This window comes from Mustela nivalis, assembly GCF_964662115.1.
Source record: "Mustela nivalis genome assembly, contig: HAP1_SCAFFOLD_700, whole genome shotgun sequence".
NCBI classification, from domain to species: Eukaryota; Metazoa; Chordata; class Mammalia; order Carnivora; family Mustelidae; genus Mustela; species Mustela nivalis.
The window spans coordinates 364114-383382 of NW_028135963.1; the positions used below are offsets into that span (position 1 = coordinate 364114).

Consider the following 19269-nt stretch of genomic DNA (forward strand, 5'->3'; position numbering starts at 1 on the left):
ACATTTTCAGCACAGACGACTCCTCTTCCAGGGCTCAGGGCTCAACACCTTCACTCCCTGGAAAACATCCTCACTGCTCAACACACAGCTGGACGGTTGTCTGTGGGAGCCTTCTCCGCTCCTCCCCCCGCCCCCAGGGTCTCTGCCATGAAGCTTCACCGAGGACCCACCCTCCACGGTGTCTGTGTCCCTGAACTGGCCACCTGGGGCCTCAGGCCAGCACCACTGTTTTCTGTATCTGTTGGGACACAGGAGGCTCTGTAAGCCTGTGCAGCCAGCAGAGCAAGCTTCTGTGACCGTCTGTGGGCCATGGCTTGGATCCCGCCAACACTGACATTTCTAAGAACACAGTGGATCCCCACAGCATCCTTGGAGGCAGAAGCACCACTGTTCCTGTTTCACAGCTCGTAATAGGGGGCCCTCCCCTAGCCAGCTGGTGGCCATGACAGGAACACGGGCTTCCTGTTCTTTCTCCAGCTCTCAGCCTCAAGACATTACCACGTACCCGCGTGACAAGCAAATGAGCCCCTCTCATCCACAGAGCAGTGGTGTCAATGCAAGGGCGACAGGAACAATCCAAGTCCCCATCACCATCCAAAGGGGAAAGCCTGGGCAAGGCTTTGATGTCCACACAGCAATTCAGAAGCTCCACAGCAAACCGCAAGCATGACCTAAACACAGAGCCATCGCGCACGTACTATCATAGCAGCACTGAATGTACACATGCGTCTCCTGAACGAAAATGCTAAAATGCATCGTGACCTCAGGTCTGACAGCTGAGGGCTCATCAAAGGACTGGGAGCCCCTCTCGGGGTTAACCCCCTGTCGATCACATTCCTGCAAGAGAAGTTTGTTTCTCACCCGGACAGAATCAGCGATCTAAGTTGGAGGGATCAGGGAAGTCCGCGGGAACCTCCACACATGAGGCTCTAAATTGGGAAACCAGCCAAATCTGTCCCAATGTCGGACATGCACAGATGTGAAAGGACCCACCGCGAGAATGGATTTTCTTTCTTTCTGAAGAGAACTTCCCCATTCCTGACTCACTGGTGTCATCACACACATCTCTCAGAAATGCAGTTCAGACCAAAGAAAAGAAGATCTGTGTTTTGTTACTGTGAGGAAAAAGAATATGGTACTTGAGTGACCCTCCCCACTCAGCTCTGCTCCCACGCTGGTCATTCCAGGAGATAAAAGTCACCGATTTCAAACAGAAACATCAGACAACCACGTCAAACCTTCAAACCTTCTAACTCCATTTTCATCTGCATCACACAATGGGGTACACAGGTGGCCCAGCTGGGCCCACAGGACTCAGAGGAAAGTCTTGACCCACAGGCCTGGCTCCTAACCTGCATTGTCTATTCTGTACACCTTAGGAGATCCACCTTGCTGAAAATGTTTCTTCAAATTGAAGAAAAAAAAAAAAGAGGAGGGGGGGAATCAAAATCTCATTTTAACCCGGTTGTCAAGAAAATCAGAGGCGGGGTAAGGTTTGTGTGAAAACACGCGCACACAACACAGTAATCACCCATTACCAGAAGCTTTTACTGGTGCTTGGCCTTGTCACAGGGAGAAGGGCCTCACCGAGGAGGACCAGGAGAGACAATAAGCAGAAGGTGGGATGAGGAACAGCCGCCTGCAGAGTCCCAGACTCCCTGGGCCCACCCTGTGCCCCTCGGCAAGGCTGAGCCAGACCAGTGCTGTGCCCCTTGCCCGCCTCCTCGCTCTTTGGCTGCAGAGCTGCCCGGGGCGGGGGGAAGGGGGCGGGCGTTGGGTGTTCATGGCTTCTGGCTGCTTCCCTTCCTCCCTTCAGAGCTCCAGGCTCAGGCACTCCAGCCTTCACTTTGTCTTGATTGTGGGGTCCCGTGTGGTAGATCTGCTTGGATGTTTTGCCCTCTCCAGTTACAAGAACTCCTTTAATATCAGGGCGGGAAGGACCAAAGTCCCGAAATGTTCGGTAACTGTGGCTTACAAAGGGATGCTCACCTTGAAATACAATTTTTTAAAAAAAATGCGTCTAGCGATAGGGATTTCCACGCCTACAGGAAAAGCTTGCAGTCAAACCAATAATTTGGGTCGCTGTGCCTCACTCACCAGCTGGGCAACACCGAGTGACTGTTGATCTTCCGTGCCTCAGTTTCCTTGTCTGTAAAATAAAGGTCAGCGGCTGCCAGCCTCAGTCAGGGGCCACGGGGATCCAGTAGGCTATGACACACGATCACTGAACACAGCCTGTGTTCAGGAGGTCCAAGGAGGAGTCTGAGATTGAAACGACCCTCAGGGTCCCAGCGTGTCGCACACTGACTGATGATTCACTCACCTACCCAACCCTCAGGTAGTGGCCAGCCCCAAACTCTGCCCCGTCTGTTTCCAGTCGTCCCTGCGTGGCAACAGGTGAATAGCTCATCCTTGTGAGAATGCAACAGGAAATTGATAAAACGGCATATCTGAGCCAGGAGTTTATGTATTTGGTGTATCTGCCCTAAATGCTGTGGTCGGTTTTGGTGAAATGCGAATGGAAACAAATTAGAAAGGCGCTTTTTCTTCCTCTTCTTTCCCTGAAGGCAGAGAAGGATCCCAATGGTCCATTTAGATGTACCGTTGCTACGTATAGTTATTCCGGTTGTCAAACACCAAATGGACTTGCAAGATAAGACAAGGACAGAGAAAAGTAGCCTGAGAAAAATCACCTTTCTCTTCACTAACAATAAATAAAACTAAGTTTTATAGTGAACTTAAGATATATGTGGGGAAAAAAAATCATTTGACACAAGCATTTTGCATCTGAGCTTCTGAGAAGAAACCAGTCCTCACTTGCCAGGTTCCCCGGGGAGCAGGACTGCGGCCCCTCGCTGTGCATCCCCAGGGCATACAGCAGGCACTCACGAAAGACCAGCTTTACGGCAAGGTCAAAACCCATCACATTCCTGCAATCACAGACTCAAACAGAGTCAGCAACGTGGCAAGGACTGAGCCAGGGAGAAGGTGCGCACCTGCCCAAAGCCACGTGGCTATAGCGGCAGAGGCTGGACTTGACGGCGACTCTGTGAAGACCCCGACGGCCCCTCGTGCCGCAGCAGATCTTCCCGGCCAAAGGGCAAGTCTCCCGGCCTTTTGGAAGCTTTTGAAATTTGCCTCCAACGCCAGGGGCAGAGACCGTGGGTGCTTTTCTTTGCATATCCAATCAATATTTACAGGAGAGAGATCTTCACCTGTGCTCTTCACTACCCCACAGGAATTAGAGAATCGCGGACTCCCTCTCCACCTTACCACTCAGGCCTCTGAGCGGAGAGATTTGCCGCCTGCTGCAGGAAATCCTTCTCATGTCTCCAAAAGCTCTCAGAGTCCACCTTGTGGATAAATCGAAAGAGTTTCCATGCTGTTCCCATGTATTAAGGTGGCCTTTGGCTGAACACACATACTTTGTAGCTTGAGAAGTTGGGACTCAGGCTTACAGATCCAGCACACTTTGAAACCATGACTTTTAGACACCACGTTGCATGAAAAGCTCCCACTCTGCCAGGTGAGAAAACCTTCTCAATGAGACTCCAAGGAGAGAGTGGCATCTCAGAATCAGTAGCCGAGAAAACGTGCGTCCCCCACTGCAAGCACGCAGCCCAATGCCACAGCCACAGCAAGAACTCAAGAAGCCCCATTCCCCGCACTGGGGCCATAACTCTGACACATGGAGAGGGCAGCTGGGGGTGTGGGGAGAGCCCCAGGTCAGGGATTTGCAAGCAGAAACAGGAAACTAAGCACAGCTCAACAGTATCACACACCTGCCCTAAACCCCTCAGCAAGTGTTCACAGCCTGCAGCAAGACGTTCAGAATCCTCACCGGTCTCCGAAGATCCGTACAACAGGGTTCCAACCCACTTGACCTCCTTACCATCCTGGCTTCCCACAGGTGTGCTATTCCAGATCAGTCCTGCTCTCCTGGCTCCCCACAGGTGTGCCTTTCTAGATCACCCCTGTTCTCCTGGCTCCCCACAGATCTGCTGTTCTGGGTCAGCCCAAACTTCCTGACTCCCCGCAGGTCTGCTGTTCTAGATCAACCTGACCCTCCTGGCTCCCCACAGGTATACTGTTCTAGATCAGCCCTGCTCTGCTGGCTCCCTGCAGGTCTGCCATTCTAAATCAGCCTCACCCTCCTGAATCCCCATGGGTGTGTTGTTCTAGATCAGCCCTGCTCTCCTGGCTCCCTGCAGGTCTGCTGTTCTAGCGTCCCGTGGATCTGCTGTTCTAGGTCAACCTTACTCTCCCTGAACAGGCAAGCAAGTGACTGCCCCCCACACTTTTGCACAAGGTGTCTCTCCCTTTGCAGCACTCCAACCATCTCTCCCTCAGACCTCAGCCCAAGGCCCACCTCTGCTCTAGAACCTTTCTTGATTTCACCTCCAACCTTTTAGGCCACCTCCAAGTAGAAGTGGCCTTGATAGTCATGAATCTGGCACTTTAGTGATCACCGGGAGTCACTATTTTCTAAACAATGTGGCAAGAATGTGGGGCTCCTTTCTGCTGTCAGCCAGCATCAGCTGAGCCTGTTCTGGGTGTCATGTGCTGTGCTGAGCGCCTGAGACACAGTCATGACTAAAGTCCGGGTTCCTGCCTTCAGTGGGCATCTGGTCCAGCGGGTGAGACTGCTTGATGAGAGAGGGTTACACTTGGCACAGTGAGAGCCCAGGTGAGGGGCAGCCCAGTGACCACGGAAATATGAACGAGACTATGGCACTTAAAGTTGTTTTGAACAAGTGAAACTTGTTCATTGGACAAAAGAATATAGAGTAGGAGAGGGTTGCTCTAGGTAAAAGAACATTGTACACATCAGTGCTTGGCACAGGGTATGGATAGGAACTTGGGATTTTTTGAATGAATAAAACAAGGGCCTGGAAGATTCTGGCATATTCACTTTCACTTACTACGTGCTACATGGTTTCCAGCCACACACCAAACCCAGAAGCAAGGCAGCACCATGCCTGGTTTACAGATGAGGATGCTGGGCTTTCAAGGTCTAGGCCCCAAAGCTATGGAGTCGCAGGGCTCTGCCTGCATTCCTGACAGCACAGGGATGGGCTAATGAATCTGCCTTCAGGAATGGACTTACAGAGCAAACTCTGAGCCCTCTTCCCTGCAGGTAAACACCCAGCAGGTCTCTGCAGGGACAGAAGCAGCTGAAACCACACTCCGCGCAGACTCTGGGGACAGCAGGTCCTGTGTCTCCCTGCAAACTAGCTGGTAGTCCTCTAAGCATATTTGGTCTTCGTGGCCCCAATGGCAGGTCCTTTTCCCTAACTTACAAAAGACAACCGGGAAAGAGCCACCCAAAAGTCACCTCTAGCCAACACAGGTTCATGGATTCTCTCCTAGGACTCAGAGACCTGAAGTGAGTCTCCCTCTCCAGAACAAAGCGGCTTTTTTGTGACAGAGTTCTTTCCCCCTTCCTCTGATTATCTCCTCAATTTCTCTCTATCTAGTTTGGGCTTTTTCTGTATTATGTGCACTGGACACATATTTCTTCCTCCCAGCTCAGACTATCATACCTTACTATTGTGCTGTTTTTTTTTTTTTCACCCAGTGAAAGTCATCAAAAATGAAAGTCCACATTTTAGAACACTATCTATTAAACATGCACCTTTTTGATTAACAAACAAACAAACAAACAAACAAAGGAAAGCACACTGGGAGGGCTGGTTTCCTGCTCTGGACACCATGGGAAGATTAGGAGTTCTCTGCTCCCCACTAGGCCCTTGCATTTGGTAACTGGGAGTGATTCCGGGGTAAGAAACAACACGTTCAACGACGCCTCAGTCTAAAGCACCGCTCCTCAGCGGGATCTTTGTACTATTAGCCACGCATCACCTGAGAGCTTGCCGGAAATGTGGAATCTCCCCCACCCCAGAACAACAGAACGAGAGCCTGCCTTTCAGTAGGATTCCAGGTGACGGAACACACAGCAAAGCCTTGGAGGCACAGGTCTAGAATTAAGGGATTTGTTTTCATTACCATCCTGGAGCCTCCACCTGAGTTTCTGCCCTGGAAAAGAAGTCTCTGAATGCTGTACTCCACAGAACACCCCCCACCCTGTCCACCTGAGCTGTTTATCCATAGAGGAATTGTGAAACGATAAATACTCCCCCAGAAATCATTCTTGCAGCCTCAAGGAGTGCAACGTGGAACAGAGGTGGTGGCTATCCTTTCTGCAGCGTGTGAGTGCTGAGAAGGAACAGCTAACCCTTCCTCCCTGCTTCTCCTTCAAGGCCTGGAGGATGGGGCTTGATGTCTTCTCCCTCCCAAAAGGGGATAAAGAACTAATGTGAGCCCAGGGGGCTGGGCCGTGCCCTGAGCTCTGAGATCCTTCAGGAGAATCTCTGTGGACACGAACAGCAGAACCAGGAGCACAGCCCAGTCTGAGAAGCTCACACATCCAGTAAGAGTGGGCAAGAGAACCCCAACGATCCGTCACCTATGCGGAAGAAATGGATGGAGGAGATGGAAGGATGGCATGGACCTGGTTGGAGGGGTCGAAGCTAGAACCGGGAGGAAGCGTTGAAGGAAGGAGGAGGCCCAGCCCCATTTGTGCCCTCCTGCCCATGCTCCCACACACCCCAGAAGCAGAGCTAACTCTGGAGCAGCACAGAGGGGCCAACCAGATCCCCTCAGACGGCACAGTGGCTGCCCTGACCTCCCATTTGACCATGTCCTCTGTGAAAAGGACACCTACCTCAGACACATTTCTATAGAACTAAGAGCACCCAAAAGTCACCCCCTGTTAGAAAACCAAAGAAAGCCAAAATGGGTCCCTAGGATGAAGCAAGTATCCGCTCACTAATCCTGAGACGTGCACGCCCCAAAAGCTCCCCCATGCTCCAGATGTCCAGATCTTTCCGCACAATGCCTGAGACCTGGATTCCTCTGCGGTCCCTCCCCACCCCCCTTTACTAGTTTTCCACTCATGTCTCTCCTTGTTGCCCTTCACTCTCTGAACAGCAATATTTTAAATGGGAAATGGTTTATCCATAGCAATCAATACCTGCTTTTCCACCAATTATCACTTATTTATATATGAACAGTAGTTCAGCTGGGAAACATAGGAGTCTGCCCTTTCACAGGGGCACATGAGCAAGCTCTCTCAGAAATCCGGAAGGGACAGCAATCAGCTCCCAAATGCAGCCAGGACTCCCTCCCTCCCTCTCCTCCACCAAGGCAGACAGAGCTCCCTCCCCCAGATCCCAAAACACAGAGGGTCAGCCACGGATGGGGACCAAGGCTCTGCATTTTCTTTCAGCCAGCTCCCACTTCCCACGGATGCACTCGACTGCATTCCCCTGTAAATCAGACATGGAGATACAAAGCCATCCCCCAGAAGCACCCCTGACGGGACCCTCTGTGCCCCAGCCCGGCCCCCATACACCCGCACAGCAGTGCAGGAACTCAGCACCTCCAGAGGTAAGAGAAAGTGAACTTCCCGACAGACCCGTCCCTCTGCCAGACTAGCCTGTTCCTCAGACATTTCACACTCACAAGGAGGATGGGTGGGTGGGGGGGGCAACCTGCCCCGGCTTCTATCTGACAGCTGACACCTGGTCCCTGTCCACTGAGGGTTCCGACACCATGCACAGGCCCACAAACACGCGCTCAGCTCAGAAGTGCCCTCTCCCTCTCTCTGGCTCGCCCGGGGCCCAAGTGAGGGTAATGGGCCCGCTCATTTTGCCCCATTCGGAGGAGCCTGGCTGCGGGCCGCTGGGCAGCTCCAGGCACCATGGGGCTGTGCATGCACCCTGGGCGCGCCGCGCGCAGGCATTGGAGAAACGCCGGGGGTCCCGGCGGAGGGTGGTCTCCTGTTGGCGCCCACCCCCGCGCCGTGGACCCTGAGATCACTCACCGCCCGTAAGCTGTGCGGGGCCGAAGCACAGAGCCAGCTGGATCTACAGGACCACGGCCAGCAGCCTGCGAGGGGGCAGCGGCTGCTGCTGCTGCTGCTTCTCCAGAAATCCGTCTCTCGGGCTCCGGTTCATTCCATGATGCATCTTTCGTCCAGGCACCGCACCCGGCTCACAGGCGCCTACCATCAGGAGTGGACGCGGCGGTGCCTGAGCCGCGGGGCCGCGGGGCAGCGGGGCCTCCCCTCCTCCATCCCCCTCCCTGCGGGAACCCCACTCCTGGCCCCCACTGGCATCACCACCCACCGCACTACCCGCCGCGCGCAACCCGCGGCAGCGCCGCGAGGCGCCGCGCGGGTGGACGGCGGGGGAGGGGCGGCCTGGCCGGGATTGCGCCGGAACCTTGGCCACTAAGTCCGAAGCATCCCCGCGTCTCCTGCTGGACCCGCACTTTTGCCGGGGCCTATGCGTTTTCACTCTCGGCCACCTCGCGGCGTGGCAGCGGGTCCCCGCGCGACCTACCCCACCTCTGGGCTCTCGGTCGTGCCCCGAGGTCGCGGGGGTTCCCGGTGCGGCGGACCCTCCCTGGCCCGTGGGCTCCCGCGCTTACCTACGGGGCTTCTCTGGCAGCTTCCTTCCCGCCTCTGCCGTCTCCCTGCGCTGCTCTGACCCGCATCTGTGCGCGACCTCTGCGCCGCCACCGCGCTAGCCAGAAGGAAGCCTTGGCAGCGCCAGACCCCCGCCCGCGCCCCCCCTCAGGCTCCCGCGGCACCGGGACCAATCAGAATCCCGCGAGCCTGCACCTGCCTGCCCCGCGGCCAGGCGACCTCCAACCCACGCGGCGGGCCCGCGACATGTCAGCCCTCGGTCCCCGCGAAGGTTCCGCGCGTCCCTTTGGGGCCCGAGTGGCGACCGAAGCGGCTGAGACCCTCCCCATCCCAGGGCATCCCAGCGTTTGCCCTTCAGGATCCGCGGGTACTCAGATCCGAGGCCTGTGCCTTGGATCTGCCCTGGCCTCTCCCAGCGTCTGCGCCGCTTGCGCGGGTGTCCCGCGGGGGGCCTGTGCGGGGTGGGGGTGCGATCCTTGCAGCTGAAGAAGCCTGGGTACCCGGGAAAGGGTGGCCTCTGGAGGGGTGGGGCCTCAACCCGAGGGGTTCGGGTGTTGGCTCCCAGTCCTCAGGGGGTAGCCTGAGCCTCCACGTGGTTCTTGGAGCACAACCCAGCACCCGCATAGGGGTGGCCCACTCCCCCGACCCCTTTCTCCTCCGCCCACCGTTCCGTCCGAGGCTGGTCTCCCTCTAGTTGAAGGGTGAACTAAGGAGGTGGTGCAGGCAGGCGGCAATTCACTTCCGGGGCTCCCCGTTTTGCCGCTGCAGTTTGCGCCCTGAAAACCATTTTCCTGATACCAACAGCAAATCATCCCGATTCTATCGGGTTTGGATTTATTTCTTTGTTTAGGCTTTATCAAATTGAGATGGCCGCTTTGCACACCGTAGGTTTGACACTTTGGCACAAGTTAATTCCTGCTAATACGGTCTCACTTTGGGGGTTCTGGAATCTGAGTTGGGCACCATTCCACCTTTCGGAGGTCCTATAACTGACCTCTGCCGTTTGAATATTTACTCCCATTTTTTTCCCCCTCAGTAAGCCATCAAATCAGCAAAGCTGAGAAATAGTTGACCAGGCACGTTTTTACCGTAGTAAGAGGTCTACATGTATGTATATTCTACTGAACTCTGTTCTTCAACCAATGCGCAACCCATTTGTACAGACACCATCAGGATCAAAAGGAACACACACGTTTTTCTGTCCAAACACGGGATCTAGGCTGGAGTCCCCTGACATTTCTAATAAGCGGTCATTCCGCCTCATGGAATACTTCCTGAGGGAGTCTGGTCCATTCGCCAACACCTCTCTTAGAAAAGCCTCTCCAGCAAATATAGTTTCTGACCCACACATGATGCAACAGAGAAGTTATTCTGAATAATTTGCTTCCGTTCATGCAACATAAGAAAAACAAACATTAGGGTGGCCACCGCAACACCCCAGCTGTGAGTTTTCTATAGGACCTTTTGTGTTGGTCTGCTAAAACAGCCCTAACCACATAGCCCTTGCGGGGTCATGACCAAGACAGGTCTATCTTCTCAGTTTTGGAGGCCAGCCACTCAAGATCAAGGTGTCAGCACGTTTGGTTTCTCCTGAGGCCTGTCTCCCCAGCATGAAAGGAGTGGCTTTGTGCCCATGTCACTGACTGACCACAGTGCAGTGGCCCGACTTCAACTCTGCGGTCCCTGTGCTATTTTCCCTCACTTTTCCCTTCCATCCCCCAGCCTCTCCCTGCCCACTATGAGACATTTTTCAAAACGTAGTGAATCTCTTTTGGGGGGAAAAATTATGATTTCACTTTCAGTGGCCAGCAGTATTTCCCTCAGGATGTGTTAGTTGAGCACCAGCTGTGAACAGGATGAGAAAGTGATCACAGAACACAAAACTTCTGTGCCCTTTGAGAACTTACGTTCCGGTGAAGGAAGACACAAGAAGCCAACAAAGGAAAGCACTGGGTCTGTCTGGAGCTGTTAAGTGCTGGGCAGAATAATAAATATGTAATATGATAGATATATAATAAATATAAATCGTAAATTGGGGAATGGGTGGAGGATGGATGGAGGTGAAGTCCAGGCTAAGTCAGTGTAATGAAGCGATCCAGTACACAGTCACTTGGACTGGTTACTCTTCTCTCTCAGCATCTCTGCTCCACAGTCACTCAGGTGCCCCGATACCTTCTGCATCGTTGCTCTGCCCTCCCCCTAAGATAACGTCTTCGTGCATATAGCTGTAGCCGGATCCCTGGCATGTCCAGGTTCCAGCCTGAGGAAAGTGGTCAAGAAGGGAAGCCTAAGGCCAACATTTCCTTCCAGGGGAGTGAGTTACACCAGTCACTCACGGGAACCTGCTCACGAGGCTGTACCTGCTTGCAAGGGTAGTGGAGAAGGTCGTCTTCATCAGGCAACCAGGTGACCAGAAAGAAGAGAGGTGCCTGGTGTGGTCAGGGGGAGCTTCCAGTCCAGCCCATGTTCTTTGTGAGGAAAGAGGTGGGATTTTTTTTTAAATAAACAGGGGAGTTGGGGGTACTTTCAAGGGAACACCTGGAAGAAGTAAAGGAGGGAGCCATACAGTTTTCTGACAGGAAAGAGACACATGCAGGAAACAGGAGGGACATGGGGGGCGGTGGCAGGGAGACCAGAGACGAAGGTCAGAGAAGTCACCTGACCAAGGAGGCCTCTAAGGCCTTGGCCGTGGTCCATCTTTTTTTTTTTTTTTTAAAGATTTTATTTATTTATTTGACAGAGAGAGATCACAAGTAGGCAGAGACGCAGGCAGAGAGAGAGAGGAGGAAGCAGGCTCCCTGCTGAGCAGAGAGCCCGATGCGGGACTCGATCCCAGGACCCTGAGATCATGACCTGAGCCGAAGGCAGCGGCTTAACCCACTGAGCCACCCAGGTGCCCCTTGGCCGTGGTCCATCTTTCACTCAGAGTGGCAAGAGAAGCCACGGGAGATCTGCGAGCAGGAGTCTTGAACAAGAAGGGGCCATAAGACCTAATGTCCAGCATCAGGCTGACCGACGCTCCCCACCACTCCACGCCCTGTGGTCCCTTCTGCCTCCCTCCTGCATCATCTCAGAGCCCCAAGGCTCAACCCTCACCACAAGACACCACCTCCAAGAGATAGAACACCGGTTTTCCAACACCCACCTTCCAACCCTTCATGACTGCACGTGGCACAGACTGTGACAGGGGCTTGCCTGCCCATGCCTCTGACTAGATCATGAGTTCTCAGTGCAAGAACTTTGCTCACCTTCTCACAAAACAAACTGAGGGTTGCTGGGGGGAGAGGGTTTGGGAGAAGGGGGTTGGGATTATGGACATTGGGGAGGGTATGTGCTTCGGAGAGTGCTGTAAAGTGTGTAAACCTGGCGATTCACAGACCTGTACCCCTGGGGATAAAAATATATGTTTATAAAAATTATAAAAAATTAAAAATTAAAAAAAGTAAATAAAGAGACTGTCTTTTTCCATTGGAAAAAAAAAAAAAAAAGAACTGTGCTCACCTGTATGGTCCACCTGTGGCTGAGTACACAGCTGTGACCCCAGTAGAGAAATCAGAACTTGTCTTCCCGAATTATTTAATTACTATTAGAAGGAAAAAGGACTGTGCCCACCAAGCTCTCCCTGACATTGAAAACCAGAGCCTGGAGCCCATTGACCTGCCTTCTCTCTGAGTTTCCTGAATCCTGCACCTCCAGGGAAACATACATCCAACCACAACCCATGAAAAAGCTCAGAACATGCCAGAACATTAACCTAGCTCTGCATGGAAGCCGTGCTTGAATGGAGATCTAGAATTTTCAAAGAACCTGATGCGCCCTCTGAGAGGAGCTACAGCCTGGGGTGGGGAACAGGAGGAGTGCACTCACTTGGCTGCCATGCCAAGTGTCCTGTTGGGTACTGATGCATTCCACCAGTGCACTAGGAATGGAGGCTACAGGTGGGGAGAAGATACAGTCTTTGTCTTCAAAAGTGTATAGTCCTTGGAGATGCTGACAAATAAATATGCAGTTAGTGTCATGGGACAGATGTAAGACTGGAGGGCACATAGGACCTGTGTGAATAACTTGGAGGGGAGTCAGGAAGGGACTGTTCCCCACTGGCCCGCAGGTACATGGAAAGCACCCAGCATCATGAATCTATCACAGTACGCCAACGATGACAACAGAGATGGCTTCACCCATATCATCACACAGGCTTCAAATATAAGTGTGACCACACTGGGTGTTTGGGGACAACACAGCAAAAAGGGAATTCCCATGTTGCTGCTGTAGCAGCGTACGTTGCTGTGTATTAACCACGTCTTTGTTTTCCGTGTTCCGGCATGTTGACACGGGGCCTTGCTGACCATGGAGAGACAGCCCCTCCCCAAGATTAGTAAACCAGAGCCCACACACCCCACCACCTCCTCTACATGCTCTCACACTCTGGCCACTCCTGGCCTCCCCGCCTCCCAGCCACCTGGGGCTGCCCTGTGTGTCTCTTGAGACTTCCATGACTCCTGTTTCTAGAAAACCATGAGTGGGACAAGCTTCTTCTGCCTGATGGTCATTTCCTCCATCTGTGCATCCAACCACAGTGCACAGCCACAAAGCCTGGGCTCCCTTAAAGCATGCATGCCCCTTGGAGGGCGGCAGGCCAAGCCTCAGCTCCCAGAAGCAGCTCTGGTAGCTAAACAATGAGGCTCACACCTGGGAAGCAGCTGGGATGGGTCCCATTCTTAACTGGTCACATTCATGGCAGGTATTCTATGATGGTGGGAAATTTGGAGCAGCCTGGTGCAGGGGAAGGCACTCGGGGGAGCCCTGCAGCCCCCATCTAAGCATATCTCCCTAATGGACGAGCTGAGACACGACGGGGCCAAGGCCACAGGAGTGGTTTCCTCTCTCCCCGCCAGCCTGGGGCAGTGATGCGCAGCAAGGGAACCTCGGAGGTAAGGTCCACCTCCTCCATGGTGGTCATTCAGGGACATAGGCACAAAGCCACTTAACTGTCTGAAGTTCGTGGCTTTCAGGAGCCTCTGGTAGTGCTTTCAGAAAGACCTTCAGGGGTTAATTACATTAAAAGTGTTATCTTCCTGACCTTTTTTTCATCTCATCACCTTGCCTTTTCTCCTGTTTTAAGATTCTTCCCTTTAAAGCCACCCTCAGCGCAGCACAAACCAGTTACTCAACGTTCACCCAGCATTCATTCAGCTTCCTTACAAACCTAGCCCTGTAGCACTTACACGTGGCTTCTGCTTATTCGTTCAGCAAATATGTTTTCCGTCCCAGTGCGGAAGATGCTCTCCGGGCCATGGAGATCTAGGACGGAACAAACCAATGATGCTGGTCTTCCTGGAGCGCACATTCCACAGAGGGACACTGCCGTGACTCATCCCCACTCCCCATGCTTCCAGCCCGGAAAGGATGTCCTTCACCTGGGACGTTCCTGATGTTTCAGGACTTTTCTTCTGGAAATGGTTGCCATCTACTGGGAATCTCTAAATTGACAGAGAGCAGGAACAAGGTCTTAATCTTCACATCCATCATGACGCCAAGGGCAACGATTATCCGCTGAATGAAGGAAGGGCGTGTCTTTCCACAGAAACACAACCAGTGTGGCCAAAGCAGGCACTGGACGTGCTTCAGTGAGTGATGGGGACATTTTCTCAGGGGACTTCCTGGCAGAGGACTTTGTAAATATTCACAAAGCCCCCATGTGTAACCCTGCAGTGGACCTGGGACCACCAAGGACAGGGGTGGGTGCAGTCATGGGGCTGTCCTCAGTGGGAATGAGAGTTCTCAGTGGGGATGTCCTTCTGGTCAGGGAGGTAAGAGAAGACTTCAAGAAGAAGTCTTGGGACCAAGACTTCAAGAAGAAGCCCCGTTCCTTTGGGGGGGGGGACAGTTACTGATGTTGCCCAGAACAGTGGCCATGTAGAGACCCAGATGGATAGACCAAGGTGCCTCTAGCCACCTCCTACTGATAGTAGCCTGGCCGAGACCCTGCCCCAGCTCTCCATGTGGGTGCCCGGGCTGGAACTGGGGGCTAGGGGAGGGCCGAGGGTGCGCACCTACTGATAGTAGCCTGGCCGAGACCCTGCCCCAGCTCTCCATGTGGGTGCCCGGGCTGGAACTGGGGGCTAGGGGAGGGCCGAGGGTGCGCACCCAGCTGCTAACTCCAGCAAAGGGCTCACGTACACGGGCATTATGCTACACGCAGACCCAGTGGACCACCCCGGCCAGATCCCCATGGCACAGCGGTCCCCCTTGTTCAGAGCTTCCTGAAAAACACTTTTCCTTTGAAGTTAAAAACCCCAGGCTCAACTGTAACCAACCAGGGGAGGGAAAGACAGACTTTAAAAACTCCATGCTTTTTTTAAAAGTTTTAACAAACTTAAACTTCAGAAAAACTTCAACAAAATGCCTGTTCTCTCGAGGATGAAAAAGTGACCCCTTACCGGGTACATGATGACATGCAACTCTTCCCCCCACGTTTCTACCAGAAAAACCTCTCTGGATGTTTAGCATTGCAAACTCTTTCCAATAAGATTCCAAAAGTAAGTAACTGTGCCGTTTTGCGTGTCTGGGTCACCATTAGCTAGGAAAGTGCTATTTTGACTCTTTCTTTTCTTCACAAGAATTGGCTAATTACCATCTGCTTTTAATTGCACAAAGGTGACAAATGGGAAAACCATCAAAATCCTGAAGTGCCGCTCCACCGCCAATGCCTAAAATCCTCTCCTGCCCCCCTTGACCACACTGGATTCCACAGCTCTGGTTTGGGTCCTCACTCCATCACCACGGGATGCCCCATCTGTGCCCCCTGTGTAGTACATCCCGTGTGTGCCCGCCGGAGGCCAGCCCCACCTGCGCGGCAGCCGCATGGGCTTGGCAGGGACCACGCTCACAGGGATGCTTCCGCATCCACTCCACCTGCTTACGTGCGGAAGCTCCCACGTGGAAGGTTCGAACCGTGCCTAAATGCTGGTCTCCATGGAAACCCGACTTTCATGGTGCCAGGCTCCTATCCCACTATTTTCTTTTTTTAAAGAAGTTTACAGACTACAGCTTTCATTCTTCGTAGGGCATGAGCCTAAGGTTTCCGCTGACCGCCCGTGGTGCTCACATGAGATTGGTTTTCCTTCACTGTTTGGTGGCTCTTGGATTGTTAGTGCGTCCGTGTCTTGCGTGCGCGCTTGGAGAGTGGCGCTGTGCCGTATTTGTAGATACTGTTACTCTGGGGCATCTGTGTTCTTGGGCGAGGTGAAGAAAACATGGGGAGGGCATGAAATACTGAATTTCTGTGAAACTATTCCAAAGCTGCATTTGGAAAATTCATAATTTACCCTCATATCCAGCCAGTGAGAAAAACACCTTGGACCCAGAAATTATCTTCTTAAAAAAGGCGATCTCAAAGGAATGCAATAGAAATATACCATGATATATATTATATATGGGGCAATTTTAAATTTACTAGTAGCCACATTAAAACAAGCAATATGTGAAATTAACTTTGACAATGTATTTTCTTTAATTTAAGAGAGAGAGAAAGAGAGAACAGGCAGGGGAAGTAGCAGGCAGGGAAAGAACCAGATTCCCCACTGAGCAGGGAGACGGATCTGGGGCTCGATCCCAGGACCCTGGGATCATGACTTGAGCCGAAGGCAGAGGCTTAACCATCTGAGCCACCCAGACACCCCAATAATGTATCTTCTTTAGTTCCTTTTTGTGTTTGAAATAGCATCTCGGGGCGCTTGAGGGGCTCCATTTGTGAAGCGTCTGCCTTCAGCTCAGGTTGATCCCAGGATCCTGGGTGGGAGCCTGGCATTGGGCTCCCGGCTCAGCGGGGAGTCTGCTTCCCCCTCTCCCTCTGCCTGCTCATGCTCTCTCTCACTCTTTCTCTCAAATAAATAAATAAAATATTAAAAAAAATAGCATCTCGGGGTGCCTGGGTGACTCAGTGGGTTAAAGCCTCTGCCTTCGGCTCAGGTCATGATCCCAGGGTCCTAGAATCGAGCCCCGAATAGGGCTCTCTGCTCAGCGGGGAGCCTGCTTTCCCTCTCTCTCTCTCTGCCTGCCTCTCTGCCTACTCATGATCTCTGTCAAATAGATAAATAAAATATTAAAAAAAAAAAGCATCTCAATTATCCAGTATACAAAAGTGTTGACATATTTGGTCTACTCTCTCACAGTCAGTTTTTGAACTCCAGCATGCATTCTAGAACACTTGACAGTTGGAACCAGCCATAAAGTAGCTCTAAGAGCCAGGAGCGGTGCTGAGAGAGAACTTGAAGTGGCCAGAGCCAGCTTCCCAGGAAGCACGTAGAGCATACTCCCATTTCTGAGAGTAATCTGAATTGTGTGGTCTGAGCACGTTTGCCATATTTTCCAAAACTCCAACAAATGAAAAACAGGGGTCCCAGATCTTTATTTGGCAGAAGGCCCAAATTCTGGGGCATCAGGGAAATGCATTAGGGATTTTCCTGCCAAATAAAAAGAAAGTTGATTGTTTGCAGTATGGAGGAATGCTTGGCAGCTTAGCATTAGGAAAATATCTCTTTCATCTGCCCTGGGGGGCGGGGTGGGCATCAACTCCCCAGGGCTCCATCCAATGCCTGCCCCCTTCTGCTATGCTCCAAGCTCTCTAGCCTCCTTGGCAGCCCTCAGAGGAAATGTGTCTCCTCCCCCACCTCAGTCCAGTCCCTTCCAGGTATTTTATCTGTTGTTCCTCATCTCCAAGACTGTTGCTCCATGGAGCTGGTCACTACCATTCACTCCTGCCCAGGCTTCTCCAGGAGGAATCCACCCTCAGGTCCTGGTCCCTCGACCTCTGACCTGACCCCTCCTGGCCCCCAGCCTCTGTCCAGGTTCACCTTCCTTTTTGCTCACCTGGATCACCGAACCGATCTCCTTGCTCGTCCCTCTCCAATCCTCACTTCTCCCCAGTTTGCCCCCCACACTGCTGCCAGGCTGAGTTGCAAAACATAGACCCACTCAGGTCACTTCTTTCAGCTTCCAGACACTTCTGGGCCCCTCCCTGTTGTCTACACAGTAGATTTTCAGCTCTCTCTATAAGTAGAACTCCAGTTCTCCTCAATGAGGTGTTACCAAGAGCCCCAGGCTGTAGAGCAGGTAAAGCGTGAGCTGCTCCGGGGGGCAGAGAGGCAGAGGAGGGGCTGGGACAGAGGCCTCTGGGCTGCAAAGCTGCCCACCGGGCCTGGGGCCCACGGTAGCTGCCGCAATCCTGGAGTGGGAAGCTCTGCTCCCAGCCAGACATGGAGGTCCTCATGGAAGCCAGGCGTGGCCACAGTCCTGATGTCTTCACGTGGTGTCCCGGCTGCCCCTAACTTTCATGCCAACAGCACCTTGCGTGGAACCCTCCTGACTGACAACCCAGATGAACTCATCTTCTGAACTGGGCCTCTCTCTTCTAGGGATTCTGTTAAAGTCACTAACCACTTGTCACGTCTGTGCCCCAGATGTGTTTCTCCTGGCAACGAGGTGGGCAAGGGCTCCAGATGAACTTCTAACCCTGTGCCACGATCAAGTTAAGACTGTGAGCACCAGGAATGCCCACTTGGACCTTCACCCTGTTGCTGGATTAATCAAAATGGGTAAAGAACCCTAAAGGTCTTCAGAGCATCTCCTAGAGGCCAGAGTCGCACCACATGTGAGCCCACCGTCCAAGATGTCACCCAGAACCAAAGGGCCTGACACCCAGAGAAGGAGGCAATGCAGGCACTTGCCCAGGGAAGAGAAAATGCATGTAGCCCTGCCATGCCCGGCTGATGGGTCTGCAGGGGCGCGGCTATGGGACCAACTCTTGTCCCTTAGTGCTTCAGGCCCAGCCAGGGGAGAATGCTGGCACCCACTGCACTCCCGTTCCCCTTCCTCAGTTCAGCCTCCAAGCCCAAGAGATCTGTGAATCCCCCAAGGGTTGGGAACGAGGGAGTTGACCCCCCCATGGCGCCTCTGCAGGCCTGATTCTTGCACTGGCTGGTGACCCAACAGAAGCTGTGCGCGTGCACAGGGGTTCCTGCATGCGCGCTCACTCCTCAGGTTCCAGGTTCTAAAGCTGTGTCCTGGCAACAGGCCCCGCATTGTGCTCTAGGCCTTCAGCCGTGACTTGGCAGCTGAAGGAGAGCGCTGCGAGCCTAGTTCGCTATCCTCAGCGTCTGACCTTACCGGACTGCTCTATGGGCACCTCCTGGAGCAGGCCATGCCCCTCCCCCCATCCCCGGGCTCTGCGGGGTCCGCACCTGCCAGGAGGGCTGGTCCGCCCCCACCGGGCTCACTGTGGCCGCAGACAACTCTTGGAGGCCAGGGCTCGCCCGGCGGTCCACGCCCCGGGGTCCACTCACAGGCGGTCTTCCAAGTACCCCGCAAGTTGGCATCCGCGCTCCGTCCTAGCAGCTTGGAGAAGGTACTCAGGGACCCTGGCGACCCCGCGCTTTCTTCTGGGGCTTCTTACCTCCTCCTGTAGGTGGGGCTGCCGGCTGAAATCAGTGCTGTCAGATGCCAGATCACAGATGTCCTGCCGCTGCCGCTCCGAGTCCATCGAGGACACGGTCACCCCCTGTCTGCTGCAGAAGCGGGTCATCACTGGGCTGCGGCCCTCAACACCCAGAAATGACCATGGTGACTCCACAGCGGAACAGGTGTGCAGAAATCCCAGACAGAGCGGCAAAGGGACAGCCCAGATAGAGACTCACAGAAAGGACCCTAAAGGCACTGAGGCCCCACAGGGGGCATTTAGGCGCCTGGGGGTCCACGGAGGCCTCTCTCCCTTTGTGCCC

General features: G+C 53.4%; 1 pseudogene across 1 annotated transcript in view; it reads right to left on the minus strand.

Moving 5' to 3' along the window:
* LOC309857428 (sushi domain-containing protein 4-like) overlaps window positions 1-8030 on the minus strand; it is a 67054-nt pseudogene extending 59024 nt beyond the window's left edge. Inside the window, exon 1 of the transcript in view lies at window positions 7886-8030. The product of the transcript in view is annotated as a sushi domain-containing protein 4-like (transcript). The remainder of the gene's footprint in view (window positions 1-7885) is intronic.
* Between the last annotated feature and the right edge of the window lie 11239 nt (window positions 8031-19269).